The sequence below is a fragment of the Triticum urartu genome, chromosome 2A (genome assembly GCF_056163025.1).
Source record: "Triticum urartu cultivar PI428250 chromosome 2A, HENAU_Tu73, whole genome shotgun sequence".
Classification (NCBI taxonomy): domain Eukaryota; kingdom Viridiplantae; phylum Streptophyta; class Magnoliopsida; order Poales; family Poaceae; genus Triticum; species Triticum urartu.
The window spans coordinates 105,612,432-105,624,555 of record NC_141874.1 but is presented as its reverse complement, the minus strand read 5'-3'; the positions used below and the strand labels follow the sequence as shown (position 1 = coordinate 105,624,555).

Genomic DNA, 12,124 nt, shown 5'->3' with positions numbered 1-12,124 from the left:
AAACCAAATTGTGGCATTAGGTGAGTGTTGCCATGGGAAAACATGTGGCAACTTCCCGCATAGATGTTGCAATAGCATGCTTTATTGCCACAATTGCTTTTTCGTGGCAATAACCTATTACCATGTGTCCAGTTGCAACGGCTGCCAACGAATGTCGTTTCGTGGCAATAGATACTTATTGCCACGAAACATCATGTATTGCAACAAACGATTTTGTTGCAATAGACCCGGATCCTTGTAGTGTTCCAACTGCGCTTGGACCCTTGCCGAGGAATCTGACGGTATTTTGCTCCGTCCATTGGTGCACGGGCGGCGCTCGTTGGAGACCAGTCTCAAATCGGATCTGTTTCATCCTCCCGCAACCTCTCACAGAGAACGAGCCTAGTCTTCGTCTCCCTCACCTTCGTGATCGATGACATGGGCCAAGTCAACCTCAACCCACCGGCCCACCCTTACACTCAAGCATCTTCAGCAGCACCTCGCAGTGACTGCCACCGATCAGGAGGGCCTATGCCACTACCATGGTCGGTGGTGTCTACGTGCCACCTCGGCCATGCATACCCAAAGGAGCCCACGCGCACCGACCAATTAACTCGTTGCGATGGTATGCGGCAATGGTCGCCCCACCCACACTCCAAAAGACTATCTATAAATACAATACACGGTGAACACTTCTTTGCAATCCTTCCCACGCCAGATATGCATTGGTATTTGGTGTCCACCTTGTGAGAACATTGTTTTTTCTTATAAAAAGTATAAAAACTAGCAAATAATTAGTTTTTAGGGGAAATATCTAGTTAGATGGAGTGAAATGGATCCCTTAAATGGACTTCAAAAACCAAGAATGATAGCTCTAACGACCAAGCAAGTCTCATTAATTGAAGTCATCGTGTTCAATGCTTCATTGGGTGTGTCCTAGGAATTTGATTTGGTATTTTTGATCGACCTCGAGTTGGATGACTTAGGGGGTGTTTGTTTCCAGGGACTTTTTTGTGTAGGGACTAGAAAAAGTCCCTCTTAGAGACTTTTTTTATCAAACGGGAGAGACTTTTTAGGGACTAAACTAGGCATTTGGGACTAAATGAAGAAGACTCTCAAGGAGAGTCTTTTTGAGATTTTTTGGGACTTTTCCAACAATGCCCCTCCATGCACCCATTGGCCCACCACCCCATGATGTTGTTTAATTGTTATTTTTCTATATACTAGGGGCAACATGGTCATTTAATAACCTCTAGGAAGGGACTAGGAACTTTTTAGTCTCTTGAAACAAACAGAGAGGAACTTTTTAGGGACTAGGGACTTTTTAGTTGGGACTAGAGAACCAAACACCACCTTACACAGGGATATATAGCTAAATGGATTATGTGGTTTCCAGTTCCCAAGAAACTAGAAGAATGCCCCGGGCGTTGCTCCGGGAGTTTGTATGAAATAAAAATTAGGCTGAACTAATCAACCTAGCTAGTGTCTTTACAATTTCTCTTATAGCAAGATAATATGTTTATCAATATTTTAAAATAAAAAATTATAGATCTCTATGTATAAGTGCAGAATTGGACGAAAACAATACAAATATGTATGCGTCCGTCACTTTCTTTCATAGTGCTAGCACCCGAGTATGAGCTGCATGCATGCATCAGCTTTTTATTGATTAAAACACTCCTTAGGCATCATTTACTACATGCTCTGCATGCATGCGTTGGTGGATCTTAATGGATAGATCCAATCGCTATTGTAGTCTGATTGAGTATATCCAACGGTTAAATCAATTTAGATGATGTGGCTTAAGGAGAAGCAAAGAGAATTCCTAGTAATGGGGGCTAGCTATTTAGATATAGTAGATATTAGAATTTTAAAAGAGGGAGTGTATTTCAGAAGAAACAATATGTTGGAAAACATGCATATGCCTCTTAGGTTTGGGAAATTCTGAAGATACACAAATGGAGCAAACTTGGTATTGCAAAATCGGGCCATCTTGAATTATATGGTATACCATTGAGTACCGCATGAACTTGCGTGGAAGATTGTCTAATTATGCCAAAACAAAACGTATAGATTTTTCCAAGATATTTGAGTCAACAAAAGTATTTATAGGAATTTCAGTATATTTAAAGCGCTATGAATCTTTGCAAAAGACAGCGTTCTGAAGCGATCGTACAGATTGCAACCATAGGAATGAAACTAATCACATAAAAATGATTATGGAAATTGTGAACCTGGAAAGGTAATATATAAACGTGTGAGCGTCATAAAGCTTAATGAATAAATTCATAGCAACAGCCCCCGTAGCTCAGTTGGTTAGAGCGTTGGTCTTATGAGCCGAAGGTCGCGGGTTCGAGCCCCGCCGGGAGCACCTTTTTGTGTTCCTTTTTGTGTTTTATTGAACGTTGATAAAACGTGTATAAGTATTTTTTTTAGATAATAAGTATATTTTTTGTATCTCAACTCTCTTGAAAATATAGAAATCGCCTCTCAACTTCGAAACCGATAAAGGGTTAGTCCCTCAACTTCTCAAACTGGATAACTTTAGTCCATCATACTACTTCGGATGGTTTCGTTGATGATGTGGCATGATTTTGACCCTGGTATTCAGAGTTGACTGTCACCTCTTCTTCGTTCTATTTTCTCACGCTATAGGCATTTCATCGAATAGTTGATGTGCACAATCTGGCTCGTGGGCTCCTGCCACTTATGCTTGCCGGCTACTTGTTGCTATGGCCAACTTAGATCGGGAGATTGGAGAGACCCCCGCCGGGAGCACCTTTTTGTGTTTTATTGAACGTTGATAAAACGTGTATAAGTATTTTTTTTGAGATAATAAGTATATTTTTTGTATCTCAACTCTCTTGAAAATATAGAAATCGCCCCTCAACTTCGAAACCGATAAAGGGTTAGTCCCTCAACTTCTCAAACTGGATAACTTTAATCCATCATACTACTTCGGATGGTTTCGTTGATGATGTGGCATGATTTTGACCCTGGTATTCAGAGTTGACTGTCACCTCTTCTTCGTTCTATTTTCTCACGCTATAGGCATTTCATCGAATAGTTGATGTGCACAATCTGGCTCGTGGGCTCCTGCCACTTATGCTTGCCGGCTACTTGTTGCTATGGCCAACTTAGATCGGGAGATTGGAGAGACCCCCGCCGGGAGCACCTTTTTGTGTTTTATTGAACGTTGATAAAACGTGTATAAGTATTTTTTTTTGAGATAATAAGTATATTTTTTGTATCTCAACTCTCTTGAAAATATAGAAATCGCCCCTCAACTTCGAAACCGGTAAAGGGTTAGTCCCTCAACTTCTCAAACTGGATAACTTTAGTCCATCATACTACTTCGGATGGTTTCGTTGATGACGTGGCATGATTTTGACCCTGGTATTCAGAGTTGACTGTCACCTCTTCTTCGTTCTATTTTCTCACGCTATAGGCATTTCATCGAATAGTTGATGTGCACAATCTGGCTCGTGGGCTCCTGCCACTTATGCTTGCCGGCTACTTGTTGCTATGGCCAACTTAGATCGGGAGATTGGAGAGACATATAGAGGCGGGAGGAGCTCGTGGTGGCCGGTGGCTGCACGACCCTCGTCGTAGCTTGAGGCACCTTTTTGTGTTTTATTGAACGTTGATAAAACGTGTATAAGTATTTTTTTTAGATAATAAGTATGTTTTTTGTATCTCAACTCTCTTGAAAATATAGAAATCGCCTCTCAACTTCGAAACCGGTAAAGGGTTAGTCCCTCAACTTCTCAAACTGGATAACTTTAGTCCATCATACTACTTCGGATGGTTTCGTTGATGATGTGGCATGATTTTGACCCTGGTATTCAGAGTTGACTGTCACCTCTTCTTCGTTCTATTTTCTCACGCTATAGGCATTTCATCGAATAGTTGATGTGCACAATCTGGCTCGTGGGCTCCTGCCACTTATGCTTGCCGGCTACTTGTTGCTATGGCCAACTTAGATCGGGAGATTGGAGAGACCCCCGCCGGGAGCACCTTTTTGTGTTTTATTGAACGTTGATAAAACGTGTATAAGTATTTTTTTTGAGATAATAAGTATATTTTTTGTATCTCAACTCTCTTGAAAATATAGAAATCGCCCCTCAACTTCGAAACCGGTAAAGGGTTAGTCCCTCAACTTCTCAAACTGGATAACTTTAGTCCATCATACTACTTCGGATGGTTTCGTTGATGACGTGGCATGATTTTGACCCTGGTATTCAGAGTTGACTGTCACCTCTTCTTCGTTCTATTTTCTCACGCTATAGGCATTTCATCGAATAGTTGATGTGCACAATCTGGCTCGTGGGCTCCTGCCACTTATGCTTGCCGGCTACTTGTTGCTATGGCCAACTTAGATCGGGAGATTGGAGAGACATATAGAGGCGGGAGGAGCTCGTGGTGGCCGGTGGCTGCACGACCCTCGTCGTAGCTTGAGCCTTGAGCAGGAGGGGGCCCGACACCGGCTCTTTTCCTCCTCCATGCCAATGCCAGACTTGGGTCCATGGCGTATTCTTGGCGTCTTTATTAAACGTTGATAAAACGTGTATAAGTATTTTTTTTTTGAGATAATAAGTATATTTTTTGTATCTCAACTCTCTTGAAAATAAAGAAATCGCCCTTCAACTTCGAAACCGGTAAAGGGTTAGTCCCTCAACTTCTCAAACTGGATAACTTTAGTCCATCATACTACTTCAGATGGTTTCGTTGATGATGTGGCATGATTTTGACCCTGGTATTCAGAGTTGACTGTCACCTCTTCTTCGTTCTATTTTCTCACGCTATAGGCATTTCATCGAATAGTTGATGTGCACAATCTGGCTCGTGGGCTCCTGCCACTTATGCTTGCCGGCTACTTGTTGCTATGGCCAACTTAGATCGGGAGATTGGAGAGACATATAGAGGCGGGAGGAGCTCGTGGTGGCCGGTGGCTGCACGACCCTTGTCGTAGCTTGAGCCTTGAGCAGGAGGGGGCCCGACACCGGCTCTTTTCCTCCTCCATGCCAATGCCAGACTTGGGTCCATGGCGTATTCTTGGCGTCTTTTTTGAACGTTGATAAAACGTGTATAAGTATTTTTTTGAGATAATAAGTATATTTTTTGTATCTCAACTCTCTTGAAAATATAGAAATCGCCTCTCAACTTCGAAACTGGTAAAGGGTTAGTCCCTCAACTTCTCAAACTGGATAACTTTAGTCCATCATACTACTTCGGATGGTTTCGTTGATGATGTGGCATGATTTTGACCCTGGTATTCAGAGTTGACTGTCACCTCTTCTTCGTTCTATTTTCTCACGCTATAGGCATTTCATCGAATAGTTGATGTGCACAATCTGGCTCGTGGGCTCCTGCCACTTACGCTTGCCGGCTACTTGTTGCTATGGCCAACTTAGATCGGGAGATTGGAGAGACATATAGAGGCGGGAGGAGCTCGCGGTGGCCGGTGGCTGCACGACCCTCGTCGTAGCTTGAGCCTTGAGCAGGAGGGGGCCCGACACCGGCTCTTTTCCTCCTCCATGCCAATACCAGACACGGGTCCACGGCGTATTCTTGGTGTCTTTGATCTAGCGGCAGCCTCTCATACGTGGTGTTGACGGATGTGGCTCCAATCAACATGACGGGACTAGAGCCCGGACGCGGGCAGCTCTCCCATCACGGTACCTACCGACAGGCAGGCCCGAGCCCATGGGGGTGCAGCCTGTGCGCCCGCACAGGGCCCACAGATTTCAGGGGCCCCAGAAAAAAAATTCGACGCAGGAAAGCTACTAGGCTCAGCCAATTTAGTTGCAACACTCATTCATAGACGGGCATTTGCCCTCTAAGCCGATGCGCGCTTGAAGCACAGAAGCAGGCCCTCTATCGTCTCCTATGGAGCGCATCTTGCGCCTCCAGCGATTCTAGACAAAGCGAGGAGCGACTCGTCTCTTCTTTTCTTCCTCCGGCGGCCATCGGCGTAGATTAGATTGCGATTCTTCTGTCCGACGAGGGATCTAGACGAGGGAGAACCAATGAACTAGTAAGTCAGGAATTGCCAGCAAGGGATAGAGACGAGGGATTTATCTTATCTTTTGTCTGCTGACAGGTAATGTTCAAGCCATCTCCAATTTCTCAAACGTGTCGCCCGTCGTTCGTCGATAACCGGCGATCCTGTGAGGCTTTGACTATTAATTTCAATTTCGTCTGCTATTTAGTTTTGCTAAAATCTTGTAGCTAATTTTATTCTAATCATCTATTAGGGGTCTGGTATTGCCATATCCAAGTCGTGTCTTCACTTAGAAAACATGATTCTGGTTGCCAAAAGCATAAGAAGAAACAAAAAAACGAGGGTTGAACATAGAAAACTTGTATTAGAGAAGATTGATTATAGGATATCATTGAAGATTTTATTACAAAAAACACAAAAAGAATGATTTTATTACAAAGAACCAATAATAGATACGATTCTTGATATATTCAATTGACATGTAAGATATTGTGATCTTTATATTATTATAGCTCTATTTATGTAGTTTTTTAAAGCGAGATAGAGCCTATTTTCGCACGGGACCTCCGATTTCGCCGGCTCGGCCCTGCCGACAGGCGAGGTACGCGGCGCACCCCGTTGTTCCAGGTATCTCAAACCGACCCGTAGGCCGCCCCGGTCCGCGCAGGCTCCAATCGTAAATGCATCTGTTTTTTTTAAGCATCAGTACAGACACAAGCGTTCATATACACGCGCATACGATTCTTGATATATTCAATTGACATGTTTGTGATCTTTATGTTATTATAGCTCTATTTATGTAGTTTTTTAAAGCGAGATAGAGCCTATTTTCGCACGGGACCTCCGATTTCGCCGGCTCGGCCCTGCCGACAGGCGAAGTACGCGGCGCGCCCCGTTGTTCCAGGTATCTCAAACCGACCCGTAGGACGACGGCGGCCGCCCCGGTCCGTGCAGGCTCCAATCGTGAATGCATCTGTTTTTTTTGAGCATCAGTACAGACACAAGCGCTCACATACATGCGCATACACTCACCCCTATGAATGCACACACGCACACCCTACCCCTATGAGCACCTCCGACATATCATCTTGAGATTTACAAAGTCACCGTAGGCGAATAATGCGAGCACCAGGATTTGAACCCTGGTGGGTTGAAGATACCACTGTCCACCTAACCAACTCAACCACAGGTTAATTCACGTGAATGCATCTGTTACTTGTGTACTTGTAGCCGGGGACGCGTCCTTTCCGGCGAGGTGCACGGCTAGCTCGATTTCTTTCCGAGGCTAGCTACCGCGGTATGGGTTCGGCGGGGGTCGGCTCCTCTGCAGTACAGCTATTACTGTACGCGTGCTGTAGCGTCTAGCATCTGCCGTCTATTTTAATCAGATGGCTCTCCTTTCTCCCCCCTTAATTCTATGAATAATTAGAACAAAAATCCCTATTAGTCCGGAGGAAAATCTCCCACGGTTGTACAATTGCAGCCAAACAGATAAACGCTGGCGCCAAACAGAACGAGCTGATAGTTTCTTGGCGCCAAAATCCTCCCACTCGTCCTCTTCCTCCTGGTCCTCCTCGGAGAAAAAATGAGACCAAGGTATGCTGATCTGAACGTGTTGTAGAGATCTCGCTTCTGCTGAACTAACGTTGTGGCCAATCAGAACGTGTTGACAATTTCGTCGGCGCCTCCTCCTGCTCGTCTCCCTTGTTCCTCCCACTCATCCTCCCTAGCGAGAACAAGACCAAGGTACGTTTGTGTGTGCCTCTTGTAGATGATTTCCCTTCTATCTTACTTTTGTCCTGATCGTCCTCCTTGTAGCTAGGACAAGAACAAGATATATTGAGTTGTAGATGATATACGGGTGCCTGTGATGTACATGGTAGCAACAAAAATAAAGACGTCAATCTGAAAGTATATGACATATGTTTCAATTGTATTCATGTTGGCAGCAACAAAGATCTCATGGAATGAGTTTGCTATCATAGATTATAAAAGAAAAAAACACAAATTGTAATGGAGAATATGATTAACTCCACCAACGAAGGTTCTAACAGGTACCAATAATTTTGTTCAATTCTTATTAGGCCATGTCATCTTATGATTGTAGTGTAAGCAGAGAAACAAATAAGTTATGCTTAATTTGTGCAGGACAAATGTGGTTCCTAGTTGGATGCCTCAGATTGGTATGAAGTTTAATTCCACAAAAGAGGCTTGGAACTTTTGGACATGTTATGGAGGTCATACTGGTTTTGATGTAAGGGTAAATTATGAAAACAAGAGCAAACTTGATGGAGTAATCACTTCTGCAAGATATGTTTGTTCTAATGAAGGCTACAGAAGAAAAGACAAAAGGGATAATAATACAAAGCGTCCTCGTGCAGAAACAAGGACCGGCTGCAATGTTCGAATGGGAATCACTATAGACTGAGAAGCAGAAGATTATGAGGTGCATGAGTTAGTTGTTGAACACAACCATGTCTTGCAATTACCTGGGACAAGCCACTTGATGCCGTCACAACGGAAGATTTCGGCCTTGCAAGCATTTGAAATTGAAACAGCAGATGATTCAGGAATTGTACCTAAAAGAGCCCATGAGTTAGCAAGTCGACAAGTTGGTGGTCCACTGAACCTTGGCTACACATGTCGTGATCGCAAGAACCACTTGCGAACCAGGCGTCAAAGGGACTTGATGTATGGTGAAGCTGGAAGTATGCTTAAGTACTTTAGAGATAAAAAGAATGAGAATCCTGCATTTGAATATGATATGCAACTAGATTGCGATGAACAAATAGCGAATATCTTTTGGGTTGATGCAAAGATGATCATTAACTATGCTCATTTCGGTGATGTTGTTACTTTCGATACAACATTTGGGACAAACAAAGAGTACAGACCCTTCGGTGTGTTTGTTGGATTCAACCATTTTAGAGAAATGGTCATTTTTGGTGCTGCACTTTTATATGATGAGACATTTGAATCATTCAAATGGTTGTTCAACACGTTCCTATCATTGCATAACAAGAAGCAACCTAGAACAATCTTTACTGATCAAGATGTAGCAATGGGTAATGCAGTTCAGGCGGTATTTACCGAAGCATGGCATGGATTATGCACTTTTCACATAATGCAAAATGCCATCAGGCACTTACCTCATAAGAAAAAAGACGAGGAGGGACCAAATGTACTTGCTGATTTCAGCGCTTGCATGTAAAAGTATGAGGAAGAGGAAGCCTTTGTAGAAGCTTTCAATGCCATCAGAAGCAATGTGGATACACAAACTTGGTTGGACAGCATCTACAAAGTAAAAGAGAAATGGGCAAGATGTTACATGAGGAATGCTTACACTATAGGCATGAGAAGCACACAATTAAGTGAGAGGTTGAACAGTGACTTGAAAGACCATCTAAAGTCTGATCTTGACATCCTTCGGTTTTTTAAGCACGTAGAGAGGGCTGTGCAAGAGAAAAGAGATAACGAGGTAAATGAGGAATATGAGTCTAGGAAAAAATTACCTAGAGTCAGAATGAGGACTCCTATGGTAATACAAGCGAGCAAGGTTTACACACCACGCATATTTGAAGATTTTCAGAATGAATATGAAAGATCTATCTCAGCATACATCAAGCCATCGATAGAACACAATGCATATATTGTTGCAATTGCAAGTCTTGACCCAGAATTCACATATGAAGAAGAGTGCAAAGTTGTAGTTGATTATGAAGAGCAAAAAGTTTTCTGCGATTGTGGGCAATTTGAAAGAGTTGGTATATTGTGTAGTCATGCTTTGAAAGCACTTGATGTCATGAATATTAAGTACCTTCCAGGCCACTATATTTTGAAGCGATGGACTTGAGAAGCGTGAAGCGACACTATACAAAACAGCCATGGAAACATTGTTTTGGAAGATCCTAGATCAGAAGATAGACAACAGTTGAAGTTTTTCATGCACGAGTTCCTTGGCATAGCTTCACAGGCAGTTAGATCAGAAGAGTGTATCAAACTAGTAGATGATGCTTTGAAGAATCTTAGGAAGCAAGTTGAAGAGAAAGCTCGTACTACTACATGCAGAACTGAAGATATATCTAAAGAACCAGACGATTGTTTAAAGGATGCTTGCCTAAAGAAAAAGGAAATTCCAAAGAAAAATTTAAGAAGAAAGAAATCATGGCTTGACAATCAGCACCCAAATAAAAAGAAGAAGGAGACAACTAAAGCGGTACCCAAAAATCAAAATCATTCTGTAAATCTCTTGCACATGTCTAACCAGACTACTTATTAAATAGAGTAATATAGTAACAACTCAACTAACATTGGTTTTGTTTTGTTTTTATTTTTGCATAGGGAGGAAAGAATGACATTTCAGTAGCACAATACCAAGCACCTATAGAGCAAATGGCTGGAACAAATGCAAATGGTTTGCAAGAATATGGGTACTATGCTCGTTTACTGACGGTATTTCCACCTACCATGTCTAAAATTCATAAAATTCATTGTTAAGCAATATGATACTTCATATAATCAGTTATATATCCCTTAATTTGTAGAGTGAAGCCGATGATCTTTGGAACTTACAAAACTATCATGGGATAGGTTGATGAATATGTGTTATTTTGTCTTGCTAGATCGACAGATTATGCAGAAGGAATATCTGAATCAGCACACATGGGACCCAATCTGTTGAGTGTTCATTATTTCACTGCAATCAGTTTAGTCTCAGTTCACTCCTAGTTTCCGAAGACAGAACAATCAGTTTAATTTCAGTTTACTACAACAATGATCTGTTGATTACTTATCACTTTTAAATATTCTAGTGAGATGGTTACAACTATGTACCACAATAGGTTTTTATCTCTCCATGTACGGTGTACAATCAGATACAACATGGACTGCTAGTGGCACTATTTGATCATCAGCACAAGCACTAATTCTTCAGCTAGTGATCTGAATAATTGGACAGAGACGCAAGTGACCACTGTCACAACATAACTGTAATTAAACTCAGCACACATGCATGTACTCTCTACTGGCTATTGACTAACCATATTGCCATGAAAGATTAATAGATGGTCAAACAAGCACATGCTCTCGAACTAATGATGAAAAAAATGAATAAATTAGTTCTAAGTAACACCAAGTAATTCACCTTGGGTTTTGCTAGTGGGGCTACGCCGGGCAGGAGGGCGCCGAGGTCGACCGTGCTGCTCCGAGACATCGCCGTCGTCCTATTCCTCGTCGAGCTCGTCGGGGGAGACTCCAGCTTGCCGTTGTCGTCAGGCTCGTCGATCTCGCTCGTTGCTCTGCTGCTTGTGTAGTTCGTCGTCTCCCTGCTACTAGCAGAGACGTGAGGCGGTGCAGCAGCGGCGTATTCGATCGGCTCCCGCAGTAGTGCGCTCTCCGGCCATCCCTTGCAGCTGCCGGTAGAAGCCATGGGGCACGGCCGCACGGGGATGGATAAGAAGCAGCGCGCAGAGAGGCAGGGATATAGAGGGAGGGCATCGCCAGAGCAGTTCGGGGCGAGCGCATTTGGCCGGAGCAGCGCAGTGTACCTGGATTTCGCTCGGCCGGAGCAGTGTTGTGGATTGGGGAAAACAGTGGCCAAGCTTCTCTAGACGAATGAGATAAGACAGAGAGAGAGTGGGGAATGGTGTGGCCGTGTGGGTCTCTTCTAGTTTTCTTTACTTTTTTGTATGAGCCCATCGATTCTTTGTTGAAGTCATCTGATTAAAATAGACGGCAGATGCTAAACGCTACAGCACGAGCCGAACCCCCGCGGTATACGCTACACGGAGAGAGATGCATACGTACACAAGCAACGCATGCTAGCTAATCGATTTACCCTGGAGGAATCAACCAACCTGGTAGTAGCTACTCCTACCTTCGACTGATAAGAGGAAGTAGAAAAAAAAACGGGGATGCAAAATAAATTGGACCGTGGTGTTCAGCTCAATGCCAATGAGACCTGGTGCCAGCCAAGGACCTCATCGGCCTCGTCAAAGCTCGATGCGGCGAGTACGGTGACCAAGCCACGTGATCAACGAAATCATAAGTGATATGAGAGATTAAAGTTATCCGGTTTAAAAAATTAAAGGACTAAGATTTACTGGTTTTGAAGTTAAGGAACCATTTCTTGAGGGGCCAAAA

The 12,124-nt window shown here is 43.2% G+C and overlaps 1 non-coding gene and 1 pseudogene across 1 annotated transcript; both read left to right on the top strand.

The window, feature by feature from the left end:
- The first annotated feature begins 2,276 nt into the window (after positions 1-2,276).
- TRNAI-UAU (transfer RNA isoleucine (anticodon UAU)) lies at positions 2,277-2,350 on the top strand. Its single transcript has one exon. It is a non-coding gene; the product is annotated as a tRNA-Ile (tRNA).
- Positions 2,351-7,854: 5,504 nt separating this feature from the next.
- LOC147984117 (protein FAR1-RELATED SEQUENCE 5-like) lies at positions 7,855-9,771 on the top strand (annotated as a pseudogene).
- The last annotated feature ends 2,353 nt before the right edge of the window (positions 9,772-12,124 follow it).